General features: G+C 42.4%; 1 protein-coding gene and 1 pseudogene across 1 annotated transcript in view; both read left to right on the top strand.

Moving 5' to 3' along the window:
• The first annotated feature begins 1,934 nt into the window (after positions 1-1,934).
• On the top strand, positions 1,935-15,559 carry LOC112265847 (annotated as a pseudogene).
• A 4,320-nt stretch (positions 15,560-19,879) lies between these two features.
• Positions 19,880-21,763, top strand: part of LOC112264626 (transcription factor HIVEP3) — a 32,396-nt gene continuing 30,512 nt past the window's right edge. The window contains exon 1 of the mRNA XM_042295491.1: positions 19,880-20,195. The gene's annotated coding sequence lies outside the window, so the exon portion shown is untranslated. The remainder of the gene's footprint in view (positions 20,196-21,763) is intronic.

Consider the following 21,763-nt stretch of genomic DNA (forward strand, 5'->3'; position numbering starts at 1 on the left):
TTTTTTTCCCTCCTTAAATACAATTGGACTCTCGTTGTTCTTTGTATTGACTGGAGAGTTTATAGAAGTGGAGAGTGTTTCCTTGAAGAAACCACTGAATAATTGTTCATCCCTTTCTATTGTTTTCTTTTGCCTGTGTTGCTGTTGAAGAACAGTATGAGGATGTTTGAACTCGTCGTCTTTGAGGTGTTCATTTTGCCATTGGCATTTAGTGTAGCAAGCTGCATTTAGTGTAGCAAGCTGCATTTAGTGTAGCAAGCTGCATTTAGTGTAGCAAGCTGCATTTAGTGTAGCAAGCTGCATTCGCTTGTTGACAATAGGGACCCATGAGAGATTAAATAGTGACGCCACTGAAGCATTTTGAAGGTCAAGGAGTGCCGTCAATTGGAGTTTCCACCATCTGTGTAGAATGTACTGAGGCATCTATGATCATATCGATAACGCTGACCTCTTCAACAATGGCCGATATTTGTCTCTGGTGAACTGAGATGTTTTCATTATTCGGTTTTACCATTTACTCTAGTAACTAAATGGAACCAAACAGCGCAAACGAAACGGGGAGGGGCATGCCTGAATTTCTCCAATAACAACTTGCCTTTAACGTTCAACGTTTGGAGTAAACGGTTTCAGTTGCAAGACGTTTTGCAACAAACGTTTTGCAATGGCATCAGACTAATGAATACACCTCTGTTCTGAGGTCAAGGAAAATAACAAAATGGCTCTCAGAATTCAAAACCCCTCTCATGAGCTCAATTCTCTCTATGGAACCCTCAGATTCTATGGTCTACTCAAACAAGTTGGTGTTCACACCAGATCCAGATAATGTCATCACCAGGGTGGTTCGTGTTGAATAAATTAATGTGTAAAATTATATTCCAGAATATAGCGAAACTCCATATTTTAGAGCACATATAGAGTATAATGATACCAAGGTGTTGTCTGTATAATGTACATTCCACAGGAGGTTGCTGAGGGTAGAACGGCTCATAATAATTGGTGGAACGGGGCTAATGGAATGGCATCAAACGCCTGGAAACCCTAGTGTTTGATGTATTTGTTACCATTCCACGGATTCCGCTCCAGTCATTAGAACGAGCCTGTTCACCCCAATTAAGGTGCCACGAACCTCCTGTGTTCATTGGGTCTTACAGGGAGTATAGGCCTAAAATTGCCACTTTCATCATGATTTTCTCAAAAATGGTTTGTGTTAAAACAAATGTGAAAAGCATATCAAACATCCTTCCTCCCATTATGTTTCTATGAGAAAATTGCCAGAACAATCTGAGATACCAAAAATATTTTCAGGCCATCCTGGAATCGCCTTTGTCTGCGGTGTTTTGGCTATAAACTAACCTGCCTAACATGGAGACAATGTTCAAGGTATTGATAATGTTTGGGGGATACTGTAGGCAGTGTAGGTCATATCATGACAAGACAAATGTTGAATGTGTTTGCTCATTTTTGTTTAATTTCTAGCTGTGGTGAAAATGTCCTTGTCTATTAATTTGCCTGCCCAATTCGATTGATTTTTCAATTGAGTAAGGAATCTGGAACTAGCTGCTACAGAGGACTTAACTACTCTAACAACATAACATTTGTCAAGTGCAAACAAGTCCAACTGGGGTAAATGGACCGTGGTTTACTACTGATGCTGCTCCCTAGTGATGTTGAATAATCAGGGAAAGAGGTGATTTACACATTTGACTGTACAGGATTTCTTTTATCTATCAACAAGCATTAAGAGGATTTATATTATGTACAAATGTACATTTCTGTGTGTGTGTGTGTCAACTATTTTTATTACAGAACACCTTTGTTTTTAATATAAAAAATGTAATTCAGTATTTTAAATTGTAGTCTAGCCTATTTTGTATTATTCAATTATTCAACGCATCAGCAGCTGATTAGTCCAGAAGTTGGATGGAAGACACCCATGGACCTATCACCGTTAACGGTGTTGAGTTACAGACGAACAACAGGGTGTAACTGATTCTTCAGACACGCCCTGTTGCTGCTTGGCTGGCGTCGGAGGAAACTACACATTTTAAGAAACAACTTTTCCAAGTTTGAAGTCTTACACTTCTTGACTTTTGAGTGTTTTCTACGTTTACTTAAGACGGGGTTTTTCGTTCTAAACTAAAATGGGAGCGTGTATGGCATTGTGTTCAATCGCCAGCTGTGTAAGTATCAATTATTTAACTTCTTGATTTGCCGTTTTGCTCTCTTTGTAAGAGTGAGAGAGCGCAACCACGTTTGTTTGTGGCTTCGTATGTAAATACACACTTTCCTCTGTTTTCCCCGTAGGTATATTCTGTGTTTTATGTTGATCGTAAATCCCTACGTTTGGAAAACAGACACTTGTTTGCAGAAGTCAGCAGTTTCATAATTAGCTGTACGACTAAAATTATTCCCTTTCATATTTCATGCCGTGTTACGGGCAAGTTCAGTGATCATGTTAAATAAATATGATGTGATATAAAAGGTTTTCTAGGCCTACTCGAGCCATTAGGTGAATTTCTTCAAATTTTGGACGCACACACTGCAAATGACCATGCCTAGAGTGATATACCTATTGACCCTTTCGATTGAAGTTTGTCCCACATTCTCAGGTCAGCAAAAAAAACGACAATTTAAACGGTTACACCTTCCAGAGGCAAGGCTTGTGAGTGCTGCTCGACTGCATGTTGCATGGCCTACCACCCTGTTGCATACAGCCTTCATAGCTTGCAATCCTTTAATGAAGGATGGCTGATCCTTCCTTGCCACCGCATCACAGGCTTCCCTATGCTCGACTAGACTATGCTTCATGTCTCTGGGCTGATCTGGCCTATGCCTCAGTAGTTTACACATCGTGACTTGACAATCTGCCTGACTCATCAGAGGAGCAGTGAGGGATGCCTCCCATCGAGCACGAACCTAATGTGACCGCATACAACACGTACCCAACACTGGGTCTCTTCAAATCATCTGTCCCGATTCCTCCCATCCTATCCTTGGTTCTTCTCAAAACGCATCTGAAAGGGATCTTGGATCTCCACCGATGCATATTTGAGGATGTGGCAAGGAGAGGGAAGACCTGGAATCATGTAAAGCTATAGGTTGAGAAAGGGCACATCAGGCAGGGGGCTGTGTTCGTTGCTGTACTCTAACCGTATGACTGGCAGCCCTTGTCATTGTAACTGGCCTGACCACCTTCAGTTGTCTGGAAAACACGATGGTTGCCGTAACAATAACTGGCTGTAGCACACAGTACTTTTGTTGTGCACACACACCATGCATGCGTTTGTTTCATTAGCTCATCTGCCCCCTCATGCCTTCTCCCTCTGGCATACCAAAAACGACTTGTCTGTGCAGTCCTATTTCTTATCCCCTCTCTCCCTCACCTCCCTCCTCCAGGCATCGTGTCTGTGTGGCTCTGCTCCCTGTCTGCTGTTAGGATGCTGTCCCTCCACCTATAACTCCACTGTGTCCCGGCTGGCCTTCTCCTTCCTGCTGCTGCTGGGGACCCTGGTCTCTGTCATCATGATCCTACCTGGCATGGAGACTCAGCTCAGGAAGGTAACACCACACAACCCTGGTCTTGGTTGCTTGATGAGTAGAGTTGCCTGAGACCTACATATTTGTTTTAGCTCCCTGAACTAATTCCAATGCTTTAGCTCAGCGGGTTAACAGGATTGTGGTTCGCAGGAGACCCTGGTTCGAACCCAGTTGGTCACACAAGCTGGTGAAGATGGCCCAGTGGTTGACAAACGTTTTGATGCTGGCGTCAATGTACATGGTTGGTTCTATTCTTACTGTTTCTTTACTGATCTATCAGATACCAGGCTTCTGTGTGGGCGGAACCTCCATGCCAGGCATGGAGAACAAGGTGAACTGTGATGTCATCGTGGGCTACAAGTCTGTGTATCACATGTGCTTTGCCATGGCCTGCTTCTTTTTCCTGTTCTCCATCATCATGATCTGCGTTCGCAGCAGCAAGGACCCCGAGCCTCCCTACAGAACGGGTATGTAGCTGACCTTTTTATAGTAGTGGATGGTGATCTTCAGGGACACAATGTTGCCCTCTGCTGGCCAGGCCAGGGCAGTGCCACATTCTCCACACTCTTATTTGTTAATTGATAGGTGAGAATTGTATGTTAATTGAATGATTAGAATATTCTGCCCTGAAACATATAATTGTATGGAATTGATTAGTATGTATACAATCATAATCAATAAATGTGTAGTCCTAGTCAGAATTAGGGTAAAACAATATGCCTTTATGGTATTTTAAACACAGACTGTCTGAGCTTGGTGCCGACCTGACTAGAGATTTGGGAGAGAACGGGGGGTACGTCTCAAGGACAAGGTCGCTATCTCTGTCGGCTGGGTAGTGAGACAGACAGTGTGTGCGTAGCAGGACATGTTTGTGTGTATGTGTGGGTGTGAGAAGTCAGTATAAAATGAATTGTTTTGTATTCTTGACTTTAGAACTTTCCCGTGAATAAACCTTTTTGACTATTTTAGCTGGGCCTCCGTCTGTTTCATTCGACCAGGATCTTACACATTCTGGTCTGCAGACAGAGTAATATACTTAAATTGGGTTATGTACCTGGAGAACATAATTCTCCTTTCATTTACATACCAGCATAAAATATTAGGGCTAGGACAAAACCAGTATCCCAATACTCGTTAGTGTCATGGCAAGGAAACAAAACATGAAGCAGCTTTAACTGCTTTAAAAAGCACTAATGTTGGAAACAACATCCAGAGTCACATTTATTTACTTTCCAAATTTTATTGGAAGATTTTACACTATTTTACATACAGAAGGTTTTTTTAAAGGATGATACTGCCCAAAATAATGACCAGTCTATTTTTTTATGGCGCACAGACACGGGACCTGTTTTTGTATTAGGTGATTTTATTGAATGAATGCTTGTGGCTTTGTCCTCTCAGATTCTGGTTCCTCAAGTTCCTCGTACTGGTGGGGATAACTGTAGGAGCCTTCTTCATTCCAGACGGGACATTCAACACAGGTATACACCATTACTACGATATTACATATTTTCTTCACCCTGAAGAAGGCACAGTGATGCTGCAACATTGGTTGTTTTTTACCCAATACATTACTGGGAGATTATTCATATGGAGTGTGCAACTCTCCTTTGTTTTTATAGCTTACAGTTTATTCACTGTTAATCAAATCAAATGTATTTATATAGCCCTTCGTACATCAGCTGATATCTCAAAGTGCTGTACAGAAACCCAGCCTAAAACCCCAAACGGCAAGCAATGCAGGTGTAGAAGCACGGTGGCTAGGAAAAACTCCCTAGAAAGGTCAGAACCTAGGAAGAAACCTAGAGAGGAACCAGGCTCTGAGGGGTGGCCAGTCCTCGCCTGGCTGTGCCGGGTGGAGATTATAACAGAACATGGCCAAGATGTTCAAATGTTCATAAATGACCAGCATGGTCAAATAATAATAATCACAGTAGTTGTCGAGGGTGCAGCAAGTCAGCACCTCAGGAGTAAATGTCAGTTGGCTTTTCATAGCCGATCATTAAGAGTATCTCTACCGCTCCTGCTGTCTCTATAGAGTTGAAAACAGCAGGTCTGGGACAGGTAGCATGTCCGGTGAACAGGTCAGGGTTCCATAGCCGCAGGCAGAACAGTTGAAACTGGAGCAGCAGCACGGCCAGGTGGACTGGGGACAGCAAGGAGTCATCATGCCAGGTAGTCCTGAGGCATGGTCCTAGGGCTCAGGTACTCAGAGAGAGAAAGAACGAGAGAATTAGAGAGAGTATACGCAAATTCACACAGGACACCGGATAAGACAGGAGAAGTACTCCAGATATAACAAACTGACCCTAGCCCCCGACACATAAACTACTGCAGCATAAATACTGGAGGCTGAGACCGGAGGGGTCAGGAGACACTGTGGCCCCATCCGATGATACCCCCGGACAGGGCCAAACAGGAAGGATAAAACCCCACCCACTTTGCCAAAGCACAGCCCCCACACCACTAGAGGGATATCTTCAACCACCAACTTACCATCCTGAGACAAGGCCGAGTATAGCCCACAAAGATCTCCACCACGGTACAACCCGGGGGGGGACGCCAACCCAGACAGGAAGATCAGCACCTCTCCATTAAATCATTTTCTCTGGGTGTGCGCCAGCTCATGTTTTTTATAAAAATATTTCTCTAAACCCCAATAACCAGTGGCGATTTTTAACATTTAAATATTGGTGGGCAAAAATTCTATCACCAAAGCTCAAATGCATCGAAACCAGTACACTACACTGGCTACACATTGAATGTGTAACAGTATTGCTTCTGTCCCTCTCCTCGCCCCTACCTGGGCTGGAACCAGGGACCCTCTGCACACATCGACAACAGCCACTCTCGAAGCATCGTTACCCGTGGCTCCACAAAAGCAGCGGCCCTTGCAGAGCAAGGGGAACAACTACTTCAAGGTCTCAAAGCGAGTGACGTCAACGATTGAAATGCTATTAGCGCGCATCCTGCTAACTAGCTATCCATTTCACATCGGTTACAAATGCACTAATATCCAATCCCAGATAGGAGTGTTGAGCCACACACAAACACTATATCATTTTGTTTATGGTTTGGTTTACTTCCCATATCTTTAGGTCATATTGCACAGAAGGACACAGTAGTCGAGTAAACTAGCTAGTAATTGGTCTGCAATATCGCAACTCCGGCTGCCTGTTACAAATGGTGCCCGGTTAACGATATATGACATTATAACACTGTTCCCTTGCTTCATCTGTTGCACCTTTACAGTTCCATCAAAGGTATTTAAACTAACCCTTCTTGTACATGTGGTTCCATGGGTCTGGCATCTGACATCAACAATAAGACATGTAGCCTATAGAGTATTATAGCTAACCTACCTCAAAAGTGATGTTAGCCAATGCTTCATGATCCACCACCAACCACTCCATTTGAATCTTATTTTCCAGCTTGCTTTATTTTAATGGATGGACATATTTTAAAGTGTAGCTGGCTAATGGGCACTGAGACATTTCATCTTGATTTTTATTTTTTTTCATAATGTTAAGTTTCAAAATCATTTGCTAGGAGATAGCGAAGGTAGTCGACATGTTTCTAAGCTACCTTAGATGTTAGCTAAGCTACCTAGCTTGAAGACGTGGTAAACAACTAGCTAGCTATGAAGTTGACACATCAGTTCAATCAAAGTTACCGGGCATAGGACTGTGGCCAATGACCATGAGCCTTCTTGGGCAGGCACGGCTACTGTAAATCAATGGAGCTCCAATTAGGGGCTTTTGCTGGCTAGCTTAGCAGGTGCTGCGGTGACGCACCCTCAGCCAATCACTTCGCAACCAGAGAAGATTAACGACGCCTGCGCTCTGTACTTTCTGTCTGCCCCTCCACCACAGTTGGCACCAAGCTGCCTTACTCATCGAAAATGTACCAAAACAACAATAGAATGGGAAAGCGACCAAATCAAAGTTTATTTTCACGTGCGCCAAGTACAGCCGGTGTAAACCTTACAGTGAAATGCTTACTTACAGGCTCTAACCAACAGTGCAAATAATGCAGATAGTCCGGGTAGCCATTTGATTACCTGTTCAGGAGTCTTACGGCTTTGGGGTAAAAACTGTTGAGAAGCCTTTTTGTCCTAGACTTGGCACTCCGGTACCGCTTGCCATGCGGTAATGCAGAGAACAGTCTATGAATGGGATGGCTGAGGTCTTTGACAATTTTTAGGGCCTTCGTCTGACACCGCTTGGTGTAGAGGTCCTGGATGGCAGGCAGCTTAGCCCCAGTGATGTACTGGGCCGTACGCACTACCCTCTGTAGTGCCTTGCGGTCGGAGGGTGAGAAGTTGCCATACCAGGCAGTGATGCAACCAGTCAGGATGCTCTCGATGTTGCAGCTGTCGAACCTTTTGAGGATCTGAAAACCATTGCCAAATCTTTAGTTTCCTGAGGGGTGTTTGTTGTGCCCTCTTCACGACTGTCTTGGTGTGTTTGGACCATTCTAGTTTGTTGGTGACTTGGACACCAAGGAACTTGAAGCTCTCAACCTGCTCCACTACAGCCTCATCGATGAAAATGGGGGTCTCTGACCTCCTCCCTATAGGCTGTCTCAATGTTGTCGGTGATCAGGCCTAACACCGTTGACGTCTGCAAACTTAATGATGGTTTTGGATTCGTGCCTTGCCATGCAGTCGTGGGTGAACAGGGAGTACAAGAGGGAACAGAGCACACAGCCCTGAGGGGCCCCAGTGTTGAGGATCAGCGTGGCAGATGTGTTGCTACCTACCCTCACCACCTTGGGACGGCCCATCAGGAAGTCCAGGATCCAGTTGCAGAAGGAGGTGTTTAGTCCCAGGATCCTTAGCTTAGTGATGAGCTTTGAGGGCACTATGGTGTTGAACGCTGAGCTGTAGTCAATGAATAGCATTCTCACATGGGTGTTCCTTTTTTCCAGGTGGGAAAGAGCAGTGTGGAGTGCAATAGAGATTGCATCATCTGTGGATCTGTTTGGGCGGTATGCAAATTGGAGTGGGTCTAGGGTTTCTGGGATAATGGTGTTGATGTGAGCCATGACCAGCCTTTCAAATCACTTCATGGCTACGTACTTGAGTGCTACGGGTCTTTAGTCATTTCGGCAGGTTGTCTTCATGTTCTTGGGCACAGGGACTATGGTGTTCTGCTTGAAACATGTTGGTATTACAGACTCAATCAGGGACATGTTGAAAATATCAGTGAAGACACCTGCCAGTTGGTCAGCACATATGCTTTCTTAGATCAAGCAATTTGTTTCATACTATTAAAATGTGTGCCAACTGATATTGTTGTGACCATTAAATAACAGAATGGCCCACGTGACGCATTGCCACTGCCAAGAACTTGTAGTCAATTAAACACACCTTGCACATTTAGTCTTTTAACAAACTTGCTGTGTGTGTTCAAGTGTGGTTCTACTTTGGCATGGTGGGTTCCTTCTTCATCATCCAACTGATCCTGCTCGTGGACTTCGCTCACACCTGGTACCAGTCCCGGCTGGAGAACACTGAGGGAAATGGCAAGTGCTGGTTCTCAGGTACTGATCGTTAATACAGTCTACTGATTTAAAAAGTTGTAGTCTAACTCATTTATTCAGTCTTTTCTGGAATTTAAACTGAAATTTCCTGAAGAAAATAGGAATTTCAGTGTAATTTAATGAATTGACCCTTATCCTGGTTTTCTCCTAGTGGTAATGGAAAGACGTTTCCTAACATGCGTAATGGGATGTGTTCTTCTGTTTCCCCACAGCTCTCCTTCACAGTGCTGCACTATGTCCTGGCCTTCTCTGTCTATTACACCACGGGAGACGACTGCACTGAACACAAGGTCTTCATCAGCCTCAACTTCATCTTCTGCATCATCGTCTCCATCGTTGCCATCCTGCCCAAAGTTCAGGTGAGGTTTCAGTCTCGCAAGAAAGATTGATACAGCACACTGAAAGTTCCTGCAGTTTTGAGTACCGTGTTTCTTTGCATGCTGTTTCAGTCTTGTTCATCTTTCTTTCAAATGCATACACATCCTGAAGTTCATTCAGGGGTGACAATATTAGCAATGTTTGCAATTTTGAAGATCATCAAAATGTTAAACAATGACACAGTGAACTATTTGTTCATGTGAATGTTTAACTTTTGTTAATTAAAAACCTGTTACAGATTCAGGTTCCCAGTTGGGAACCAACGTAAACTGGGACGTGGCGCATGGAACGCAAAAATATTCTTAGAAATATTTAACCTCCACACATTAACAAGTCCAATAGCTCAAATGAAAGATAAACACCTTGTTCATCTAGCCAGCAAGTCAGATTTCTAAAATGTTTTACGGCGAAAACATAGCACATATTTATGTCAAACCACCACCAAAGACACAGCTAATTTGAATTAGCCACGTTGAACAAAATATGCAATCAACAACCGCAGGATTAAAAGAAAAATAATTCACTAACCTTTTGAAAATCTTCATCAGATGACAGTAATAGGACATGTTACACAGTACATTTGTTTTTTTCAATAATATGCAATTTATATCCATAAATCTCTGTTTACAATGACGCCATGTTCAAAAAAATGCTACTCAGATGTCCGGAGAAATGATGATATCTGCCGGAGCTAACGTCAGATAACAAGCAATACACATCATAAACTTTGATTAAATATACATGTTCTACATATAGTTAGAAAGATACACTTCTTCTTAATGCAACCGCTGTGTTACATTTATTTTTAACGTTACAGAATTCGTTCACTAGGCTATAATATGAGACGGCGCTCAGAAATTAGCATTATGTCTCTATCTCGGAGTCCACAGAAACCCATAATTAACACATAAATATTCCCTTACCTTTGATGTTCTTCGATCAGAAGTCGTGGAAGAAGTAATACTTACCAAAAACTGCGTTTGGTTTTCAAGTCTGTGTCTTTAGGTTATCAAACACGACAAATTCCGGTCGAAATGCAGGCAAAATTCTAGTGTATACGCTTCAAAACTTCAAAATTACATATTATATGTCGACTAAACTGGTCAAACTAAGTGCAGAATCGAGCTTTAGCATGTTTTTAACATAGAAAACAATCCTTAGCGTGAACAGACAAACCTACATCGTTTGGTGAATCTTGGAACAAAGGGAGCTCCGGACCAGACGTGTGCATGAAAGTGCATGTATTTTCGCGTGACCCGGAGGTTTCAGCCTGCCAAAACTCGAGGGAGCGTGCGATTCTCACAATGAGAGGCCCCACTGAAAGGGGACATCGCGCTGAAGAGATAGGAACTGTTCCCAGATCTGTAGCTGGTTGGGAAGGGTGGGGGCGATGACGTCAAAGTTGGCCCAACTTTTCTGTTGTCAAGAGAGAGTTTGGGAGAATGGATGCCCTGAGAGTTCTGCTTTACATAGAGACATAATTTGAACGGTTTTAGAAGCTTTAGAGTTTTCTATTCAATAATAATTATTATATGCATATATTAGCAATTTTTGACAGATTTTTTTTCTGTTTACTATGGGCACGCAATTCCTCCAAAGGGGGCAGTAGTCAGCCCTATCCTTAACAGGTTTTAAACTACACTGATGTTTTGTGTTAATTTATGTGTTGTCCCCCAGGAGTCCCAGACCAGGTCAGGCCTGCTCCAAGCGTCCTTCATCTCCCTCTACACCATGTATGTCACATGGTCTGCCATGACCAACAACCCCAGTAAGTCTCGTCATGACCCCGCCGATGCCCCTGTTCAGTCAATGGTTAAGAGTCATGGTTCAGGTCATGCATTAAAGATGGCCTGATGTAACTATGACTCGCATAGCTGCATACTGACTCATGGAAATCACTTGATGGGAAGTCTGGAACAACAAATGTATATGTGACAAAGCATATTTTACCCAAAAGATGATCACGTCATCCAACATGAGATGAGTTGCAGCCAAGAATCACAAGAGAAGAAGTAAATCAAGTAGATGTGACTAGCTCATAATTAAAAGCTGATCATTTGTAGTTTTCTTTATGTTAAAAGTGTAACATTTAGTCTTTTCAATGGCCTTCATCAGAATGACAATATTAAACCTCTTTCCCTACAGACCGCAAGTGTAACCCCAGGCTGCTGAGTCTGGTACACAACACCTCCACCCCTACACCTACCCCAGGGCAAGGGGTCCAGTGGTGGAATGCACAGGGCATCATAGGACTGGTCATCTTCCTCTTCTGCACTCTCTACGCCAGGTATGAAGTTGCAACCTAGAGTAGGGTTCACGCCAATCCTGGGGACCCACAGGACCGGGCACTCTTTGTAGCAGACCAGAGACAAATCAAATGTTATTGGTCACATATACATGTTTAGCAGATGTTATTGTGGGTGTAGTGAAATGCTTGTGTTTCTATTTCCAACAGTGCAGTAATATCTAACGATTTCACAACAATACACACATTTAAAGGAATTAAGAATATATAAATATTTGGACGAGCAATGTTGGACCGGCATAGACTAAAATACAGTAGAATAGACACCTGATTGAAGTACTGAGCTAGAGTAAACGTGCAAGCCTGTGGGTCCTCAGGACTGGATTTGAGACACAGAGCTATGTTTCAAATTAAATCCTGACTATTCGAGCCTGTCCACATCATTACTTCCCTTTTTTTCTGGTGGGTTTCCTGCTCTTTCCCTCCTCCCCTGCAGCATCTGTTCATCTAACAACACCCAGGTGAACAGGCTGATGCAGACAGAGGAGGACCAGGGTCTGGCTGCAGATGACCACGAGGCGGCCACGGGGGAGGACGGGGTCAGACGGGCCGTGGACAACGAGGAAGAGGGGGTCACCTACTCTTACTCCTTCTTCCACTTCAGCCTGTGCCTGGCCTCCCTCTACATCATGATGACACTCACCAACTGGTACCAGTAAGTAGCTCTGTTTTCTTTGATTATGTCTGAGGGGATAGAGGAGTAGGGATGTGTACAGCTGTAACGGAGGTGATTGATGTTGTTCTAGACCTTGCGTCAGCTCCCCAAGCTAATGCCTGGGCTTTAGGTCAACAGGATAAAAGTCTTATGGTACTCCGAAGACCCAATTTTCAAACCATCGCACATGGTCTACTATGTGTTTTTTTTATGGTAAACTAAATGTGATTGATTGGATTGGTCCTGATCTCTCCCCAGACCTGACGCAGAATACCAGGCCATGCAGAGCTGTTTGCCAGCTGTGTGGGTGAAGATTGGCTCTAGCTGGATAGGCCTGGCTTTCTACCTCTGGACCCTGGTAGCTCCTCTCATCCTCTCTAACCGAGACTTCGACTAAAGACATACATTCCATCCAGGGCTAAGTCCCAAATGGCTCCCCTATTCCCAAGTAGGAAGAGGGTGGGTGTCTTCTCAGATTTGCTGAGGGACTTAACTGTTTGGAATGTTTCAAAAAAAATTGTGCTGCTTGAAGGAAGGGACCATTGTCATGTCTTTTATTTCAGGCTGGTCACATTGACTAGACGTAACGTAGTAAAAGAAAATCAGGGACACTTAAATTAGTATATGTTATGTTTGGTATTGTTACTTAATTTACAACTACTTAGCATGCTAGCTAACCTTAATACCAACCTTAATCCTCTAAGCCTGCGGAGGGGTTCTATTAAGCTGACATATGGATTTAAAAAAAAGATTTTCATACCGAGGATAATTTATCGACTTGAATATTAGGACCCCTTTCGGTATTATATAAATATATCACATGCACATTATTTGATGAAACATTGAATTGGGCCTTAGTGCTATTAGCCCATAGAAATGGATTGAATAACAGATTCATAAGGTAGTAATAAATTAATAGGAAGTTTGTTTTTTAAAGTGTCCTATGTCTGAGAGACATAAGCCCAGAAAAAAAAAGATATATATATATATCTTTAGAAGCAGAAATTGTGCTGCCATTTTCTGGTTGCTAAAATACGAATAGTTCGCCAAATTTCAGTTTGTGACAACAAGCAAGTATAGTGTAGCGAATCATTGTACTATCTAAACCACTGTGAAATATATTTTTCATAACCAAAAATATTGTATTTTCCGCTGTTTGACGCTGGTGTCCAAAACCGAAGGTAAGACGCAAAAACAAAACTTAAGAACAGGAAGCATAGAACAGGTATACTGCTTCTTAGACTTGCTTTAAATGAGTTACAGATCTGTCACACATGTCTATGTGAATTTGGTCGAGTCGCCCAAAAAAATTACATTGCAGCTTTAACCAAAAATGTTTTGGCACTAAACCACGTCCATATGATTATTTTTTTTAAATGTACTGGTACCGGGCTACTTTCAGACGAGGCTTGTAAGCGCACTCGAGCACAACAAACGACGTGTACGAGAGTCACCTTTCAATCGAGGAGTCATATTAGTGTGTAGTCCAAACAGTTTGGACGCTACAGACAGAAGTTGGCAGTACCGACTTCAGACGAGTCTCTTGATGCTTGTTGGGGTCGTGTTCATGAGATTCCTCCTCCCATAGTGGTCATATTAGTTTTGTAGGCCACGCTGTTAAGACGCTACTGACGTTTTCGTGAGAAGGCCGATTTTCGGGGTGACTCATGGTCTGACAAACACGCTGTAGCTCAGCAGCCTTCCATCGCAGATGTGGAAGGCTATCATTCACGGATGCGGTGGATGCAGCCCGTGCAAAACAATGTAAATCTCTAGCACTCGGGGATCCCGAGTCTAAGGCACTGCATCTCAGTGCTAGAGGTGTCACTACAGACACCCTGGTTTGAATCCAGGCTGTATCACAACCGGCCGTGATTGGGAGTCCCATTGGGCGGCGCACAATTGGCCCAGTGTCTTCCGGGTTTGGCCGGTGTATGCAGTCATTGTAAATGAGAATTTGTTCTTAACTGACTTTTAAATAAAGAAATAAACAGACTGCTTTTGAAGGGGACTTATTAGTATTATGTTAATTAGATTTCAGCAGGGGTGTTGACATCGACCCCTAGCCTAGCTAAGATTATCCCTAGCTAACATTAGCATTAGCCACCTAGTTAGTCAACAAATTGTGGACAGACAAATTAATACATACTATACCAATCGTAACGTATGATACTAATTTGAGTCTTCTGGAGCTTAATTTACTGTTCAGTCTATCCCCGATTCCAGGTTTAATTTGCATTTAGCCATACTTGAGGTTGGACTTATATACTTTTTTGTTATTGATCTTGTTAAAAATGGGATTGGTTCCATGCTTTCAAAATATCTTCTCAGGTCACTGAATCTACTGAAATGACTTCATAAATCCTCATCGTATGAACACGATCGATATGTTAAACCAGCCAAGTAAACTCCACTCAGGTGTGAATGTTTTATGTGTTCCACCTGTTTGCATACATTTAGATCCTCTCTCTCCACAATATACCTTGCTCAGTCCATCCACGACATGTTTGGCAGGGTGCCATTGCTACAAATGACCATAGTCTCGGATGTTGTGTACAAGATTATGTTCATCCAATGCACTTTCTCCTTGTTTTTAGTTGATTTGTTTTATACATTTCAGGGTGTCTTTGATTACAATGTACATATACATTTTTTGTTATAGCTAAGATTTGTAAAAGTGCCTTTTAAACCTATATATTTGCTACACAATACCTATTTAGTCAGACCATAGACTGGCTTTGTATTCCAATTTGTATATGGTATGTCATATCTGTCAAGGTATCTCTAGTGCCTCCTTGTCATGATGAGATGTAATACATCTGATCATCTCTGAAATGTCTTCCAGTGTTCTATTGTGAGATTGTTATTTTAAGAGTTCATGGGGTCCTGTAGGTGGGACTATTGCCCCTCAAATGACTGTATATTGCTGCTAGGTTTTATTTGAGATGAGTAGTTCTATGTACCTCTTCCAGAGAAGTAGAAAGTGCCCATGGCACTTCTTTTGTCTCTGCCATTCTGCCTCAAAGTGAAACATGTTAGCTCAATTCATGTGAGGACAGCCAATGCCTACTACTAGTTAAATTGCTTTGTCAATGTCATAGCTGCAGCAACCTTGTAATAAAGTGCTTTATTCTGTTCAACACTAGTGTTACTTAATTTTATCAGTAGGATATTCCAGCACCTGAGAAGTTGAGGAAACAGACCAAAGACATGTCATCACATGATGTCATCAGTCCGAGCCAACAGGGATTCCAGAACCTCCCATTCCCTCTGGCTTCATTCATCACCCTGATCACATGACCATGATCACACTCCAACAGGATTATTCTTATTTCCTTGTGACGCAGCCACACCACACTCTCGGCAAGGGAATAAGATTTCCCCATCACAAGATTGGCATGAGGAGGGGGTTGAACACAATACCAACATTATATTCATTGAGGAACAAATGGGATTGGCTGGGGTAGAGAAGGAGCACAGAGAGATGGGTCTATAGTTATTCCATGAATTCAGCCTCAAATCAAATCACTGCAATCAGACGGTTTGAGTTTAAGCATAGCAGAATTACGCCGGGACACACACTGAAGTAATGTACATGTAGTGGAAAATAAAGTGAGTGCCATGCCATATTAATTTCAGCTGACTGCTTTATGGTAGTCAATGTTAGGTGAATTAACATGCTTTCATTCAATCACTTAGATCCTTCCTCGTGCTCTTTTACAGAAAATAATCTACTGTATATATCTGAGTATTTTTCAATCCTGTACACTAGTAGTTCTGATCTTGGTGAGTGGGTGACCTTGTTAGTGTGATTACCCTGGGTCTCTGTGACAGACCGTTCGATAGTGGTGGAGTCCCCCTCACAGCAGGCATTTAGACCTAGTCTACATAATGCTGTTATATAATGGCCTGGTTGGGGGAACCCATCACGCTATGACTCTGTCTGGGGCCTCCACTGTGGTGCGGTAGAGGAGAGAATCCGGAAAAGATTGGTTGCATTAGCCGGTTAGGATCATGCTCACACTGGGGATGAGGACTGCCACTGTGCATCTGGATATATCTGTAGGTTGAGGTGAACACACAGGTAGAGGGAACATTTATGTTCTAGAGCAGAGCTCTCCAACCCTGCTCCTGGAGAGCTACCTTACAGTCGGTTTTCACTCCAACCCTGTTCCTGGAGAGCTACCGTCCTGTAGGTCCTCTCTCCAACCCTAATCTAGCACAGCTGATTCTAATTATTAGCAGGTTGATAAACTGAATCAGGTTAGTTACAACTGGCATCGGAGCAAAAACCTACAGGAGGGTAGCTCTCCAGGAACAGGGTTGGAATGAAAACCTACAGGAGGGTAGCTCTCCAGGAACAGGGTTGGAGTGAAAACCTACAAGAGGGTAGCTCTCCAGGAACAGGGTTGGAGTGAAAACCTACAGGAGGGTAGCTCTCCGGGAACAGGGTTGGAGTGAAAACCTACAGGAGGGTAGCTCTCCGGGAGCAGGGTTGGAGACTCCTGTTCTGGAGAGCTACGGGCCTTGCAGGGTTTTTTTCTCCAGCCCTGCTCTATCATGAATCTATTACTATAGATTAGAATCAAGTGTGTAGTAGGGTCAGACCAGATTCCTGCGGGTGGGAGGATAGCTAATGGCACCCCAGGAGGAGGGTTGCTTGGCAACTCTGGTATAGAATATAACCTGGCAACTCTCTTGTATAAAATATAACCTGGCAACTCTGGTATAGAATGTAACTTGGTAACTCTCTGATATAGACAATAACAACCTGTGTGGAAAAACAAGCTAAATTTAGAGCAGCTAGCTACTGAAGGTTTTAATGAGAGGTCTCGGAGGTCTTGTTCTCACCCATATACACATTATCCCATAATGACAAAGTGAAAACGTGTTTTTAGACATTTTTGCACTTTATTGAAAATGAAATACAGAAATACTTAATTTAAATAAGTATCCATACTTTGTAGAAGGCCCTTTGGTAGCAATTACAGCTGTGAGTCTTGCTGGGTAAGTCTCCAAGAGCTTTTCACACCTGGATTGTGCAACATTTGCCCATTATTCTTTAAAAATGTCTTCAAGCTCTGTCGAATTGGTCATTGATCATTGCTTGCCAAACTGTTCAGGTCTTGCTATAAATCTACTTGAAAATCCAAGTCAAAACTGTGACTCAGCCACTCAGGAACATTCACCGTCTTGGTAAGCAACTCCAGTGTAGATGTGGCCTTGTGTTTTAGGTTATTGTCCCGCTGAAAGGTGAATTCATCTCCCAGTGTCTGATGGAAAGCAGACTGAACCAGGTTTTCCTTTAGGATTTTTTCTGTGTGTAGCACCTTTACAATTATTTTTTTTATCCTGAAAAAGTCCTTAACAATTACAAACATACCCATAACATGATGCAGCCACCACTATTCATAACACTTTGTATTGAGGACAAATAGTTAATTGCTTTGCAGTATTTCTTTAGTGCCTTGTTGCAAACAGGATCTATGTTTTGGAATATTTTTATTCTCTACAGGTTCACTGTCAATTTGGTTAGTATTGTGGAGTAACTACAATGTTGTTGATCCATCCTCACTTATCTCCTATCCTATGCTCTGTAACTGTTTTAAAGTCACCATTGGCCTCATGGTGAAATCCCTGAGCGGTTTCCTTCCTCTCCGGCATTTGAGTTAGGAAGAACGCCTGTATCTTTGTAATGACTGGGTGTTTTGATACCCCATCCAAAGTGTCATTAATTACTTCACCATACTCAAAGGGATATTCAATTATTCTTTGCAAGGCATTGGAAATCTTCCCTGATCGTTGTGGCTGAATCTGTGTTTGAAATTCACTTTCGACTGAGGGAACATACAGAAAATGTTGTGTGGGTACAGAGATGATGTTAAACACTATTATTGCACTTATGCAACTTATTATGGGACTTGTTAAGCACATTTTGGCTTGCCATAACAAAGGGGTTGAATACTTATTGACTCAAGACATTTCAGCTTTTCATTTTTAATTAATTTGTAAAGATTTCAAAAAACATGATTCCACTTTGACATTATGGTGTATTGTGTGTAGGCCAGTGACAAAAATATCTAAATGTAATCCATTTTCAATTCAGGCTGAACACAATACTTGCTGAAGGCACTGTAAGATAATACTTTTGGTTTGGGTTTATGTATTTGATTTAGACAATGCAATAATATTGAACCTCTTCACAGTCTGATGTGTGCTCATCATGTACTTAGGGGTTTAAGCATCAACGCTGTGAGAAACCCTAATGTATTTGTTGGCAGTCATTAATATTACATAGTAATTATTTATTGAATTAGGCTACAGAAAAGTCATTACGCAACTGTATTACATTGTCTATTGTGTTACACTGTGACACAGTCATTTTAGGTATTATCAACAGTAAAAAAAAAACTCAAACATTTAACTGCAGCATACTGTAAATGATGGTGCATTGTGGGAAATTGCTGTATTTCAATTGGTACTGTAATTCCACCTCACAGAATAGAGTATGGTACTGTAATCTTTGGAGCGCCCAAAACCTTCACCACTAGTGGGTGATGGTATTGTTGTTTCTGGCTCATTAACATATTTTTAAGCTTGCACTGTAAGAGGATATTTGTTGCAGTCGTGAATGAGAATGCTGTATCAATTTAACTCCTATGTGGTTATAGTGCCCCATGAATTTAAAATCTATAGGGGACACATTGGAATGGCAGCAAGTCTTCAACCTTAAATGGATGAGTATTTTGCCATGTCCTTGTGGTCACTGCCAATTTGGAAGCCTTTGTTAAGACCTCTAGTGCAAGTGATATAAAATATTTATTAATATGCTGTAATGTTTAAACACTTTACCAACCAGCCAACCTGCTTGCACCAATTCCTTGTAATTATAGGGAAATACTGTGAAATATAAACCCTCCCCTCAATACATGTAATTCATTCATCCATTCAATCTGAGGAAGTTAGAATGAAACGTTTTTACAGTATATTGTACTGTGTGTCATTACACAGTACTTGCTTTCATACCACATTTATATTACAATAGCTATAGGCCCTACTGTAATCTGAAATACAGCATTTTACTTGCCACAACGCTGCCTGTAAATAACTGTCAAATTCATGGCAACCCTTTACAGTGTACTATTATCCATTGTCCCAGTCCCCCACCAGGATTTGGTCAAACTCAGATATCAAATATATAACATCATAGGCCTACTAAAAACTAAATGTAAGGCTAATACCATAATAGAGCCTTTGCAGAGCAACAAAAGGCATAGGCCTGTGTTCTCCATTGTAGTGACTACAGTATGCCACTGAGTTGTTAAAGTGGGCGGGGTATTTCTCTGGAACTGCGTGGATCGAAGCAGCGTGTTCTGTCGCGAGGACCAGCTGTGTGTGTGTGTGTGTGTGTGTGTGTGTGTGTGTGTGTGTGTGTGGGACACTGGCGCGCGCCACTGTGTGAAATCGCAGCATCAGTTTGAAAAGGGATAAGGAGGACCCTCCATCCCTATCCCGCCACCGCCAGAAGAAAAATAACACTTCTCAACCTGGGGCAGTCCGTTTACATGGCAGGCTAGATTATGAAAAAGTCTGTTCTGTTGCGGAATAACCTACATGGCTCAAACAGTGCAGCAATGTTGACAGCTATTCACATTTTAGCATCTGGCATTATTACCATAATTTACCGGTATGCCCCTGGCTGATATGAGGGGTGGTGATATGTGGCGGAGACACGGCAACGGCACTGCAACGAAGTGAAGTTCAGCGGCTCTGCAGGTACAGTAAGGCTGGGGACAGTGTATCATTGTTTGGAACCTTCAGGAGCTCGGTAGCGATAGAGTAACTGTTCTTCACACGAGATGACGACAGATTGTTGTGCATTCTCGCGCTTTGCATATCGCGTGCATAAAACCTATCCAACAAAACGGCGACCTTTGGGAAATTTGTTATGTTTTTGTGTGTGAAGGCAGTATGAGGCAGCATGCCTTGTGATGCTCAAGGGTTGTGTGCATGTGTAGCCTATACCGGCTACCTCTATTCTGTACAGTCTTGGGACAGTTCCAAGACTGGTGTTGTCATTGTTCAAGTGAAATGGGTAGACAAGATAGAAGAGCGAAACCAGTGGTTCAGCTTGCCACACACACAGTCGCTAGGCTACATTATGCTGATAGGCAACGGAACAACATGCGATCAGAAGGCCATGTGTTTTTATATTTTTTATCAGCCATAATTGTACAGTAGCCTAAACTATTGATTCATCACGGATATAATTTATGAATAACAAAACGCTCTCGTTGTGTTTTTATTTTCAAGACATCTTGATAAAAGACTATGCCATTACTTTACAACACGCGATCGGACGGCCACGTGTTGTTATCTTTTTACCAGACATTATTTTACAGTAGCCTAGGCTATTGATTCACAATGGAAATGTATCAATAAAAAAAAAAACGCTCTCGTTGTGTTTTAATTTTTAAGACATCTTATGCTCTACTTTTTCGAATTATTTTGTCGTTCGATTAGGTCTTGCCAACGTGCATCAGATGTTGTCAACGTGCATCACACTGATGTGATTCGTGATTCGCTCTCTCGGGAATGTCAGAACCCACAATCCCACATCAGCTTCCGTGGGACAGGGATGCCTCCTTTTCCCCTCCAATCTCGAAAGCGAGAATAGTGAAATTCCTTTACAACATAAAATGGAGGTCACATAATGTATGCCTATTTCATATCCATTTTAGAATAGCTGTCTTTCTGCACAGCATGCCCTATGAATTGACATATTCTGTGAATGGAAGTCCATGTGATTGACGACGGTAGAGAGAGCATCCCATACAGTCCGCGAGATTGTCAGCCCCACGCGAAATCATATCATTATCAATAAATAAATATTAGTCTAGAAAATCACAACTGCTCGGCTCAGATTAGGCTCGTGTGGGTTTAATATTATGTCACTGCGGTGGTAGAATATTTAGCTATAATATGGATATATTGGATATATTGAAGCAATGCATTGTGAATAGTCTATATCTATACAGTCTCCTAACATTCTATATCTATCCAGTATTCACTGTGCCTGTCTGTCTGCACAGATCCGGAACCTGTTCTTTGAGGTGCATTGCATCCTTTCCCCGTCCACTGATATTAGCCTGAAATCAGATTTTACTCAGAAAATGACAATGATAAGAATTAGATCGCCAGAGACTATATTTGACTCTGGCAGCGTTGGTTCCTCGGAATGAACGGTGTCGTAACGCTGCCGCATCGCAGTCAGTGACAATTTTGTGGACGACGCTGCGTCCATCCATGCGCCCCGGTGACGCTTTCTCCATTATCATCTAGCA

Source organism: Oncorhynchus tshawytscha, linkage group LG13, assembly GCF_018296145.1.
Source record: "Oncorhynchus tshawytscha isolate Ot180627B linkage group LG13, Otsh_v2.0, whole genome shotgun sequence".
Classification (NCBI taxonomy): domain Eukaryota; kingdom Metazoa; phylum Chordata; class Actinopteri; order Salmoniformes; family Salmonidae; genus Oncorhynchus; species Oncorhynchus tshawytscha.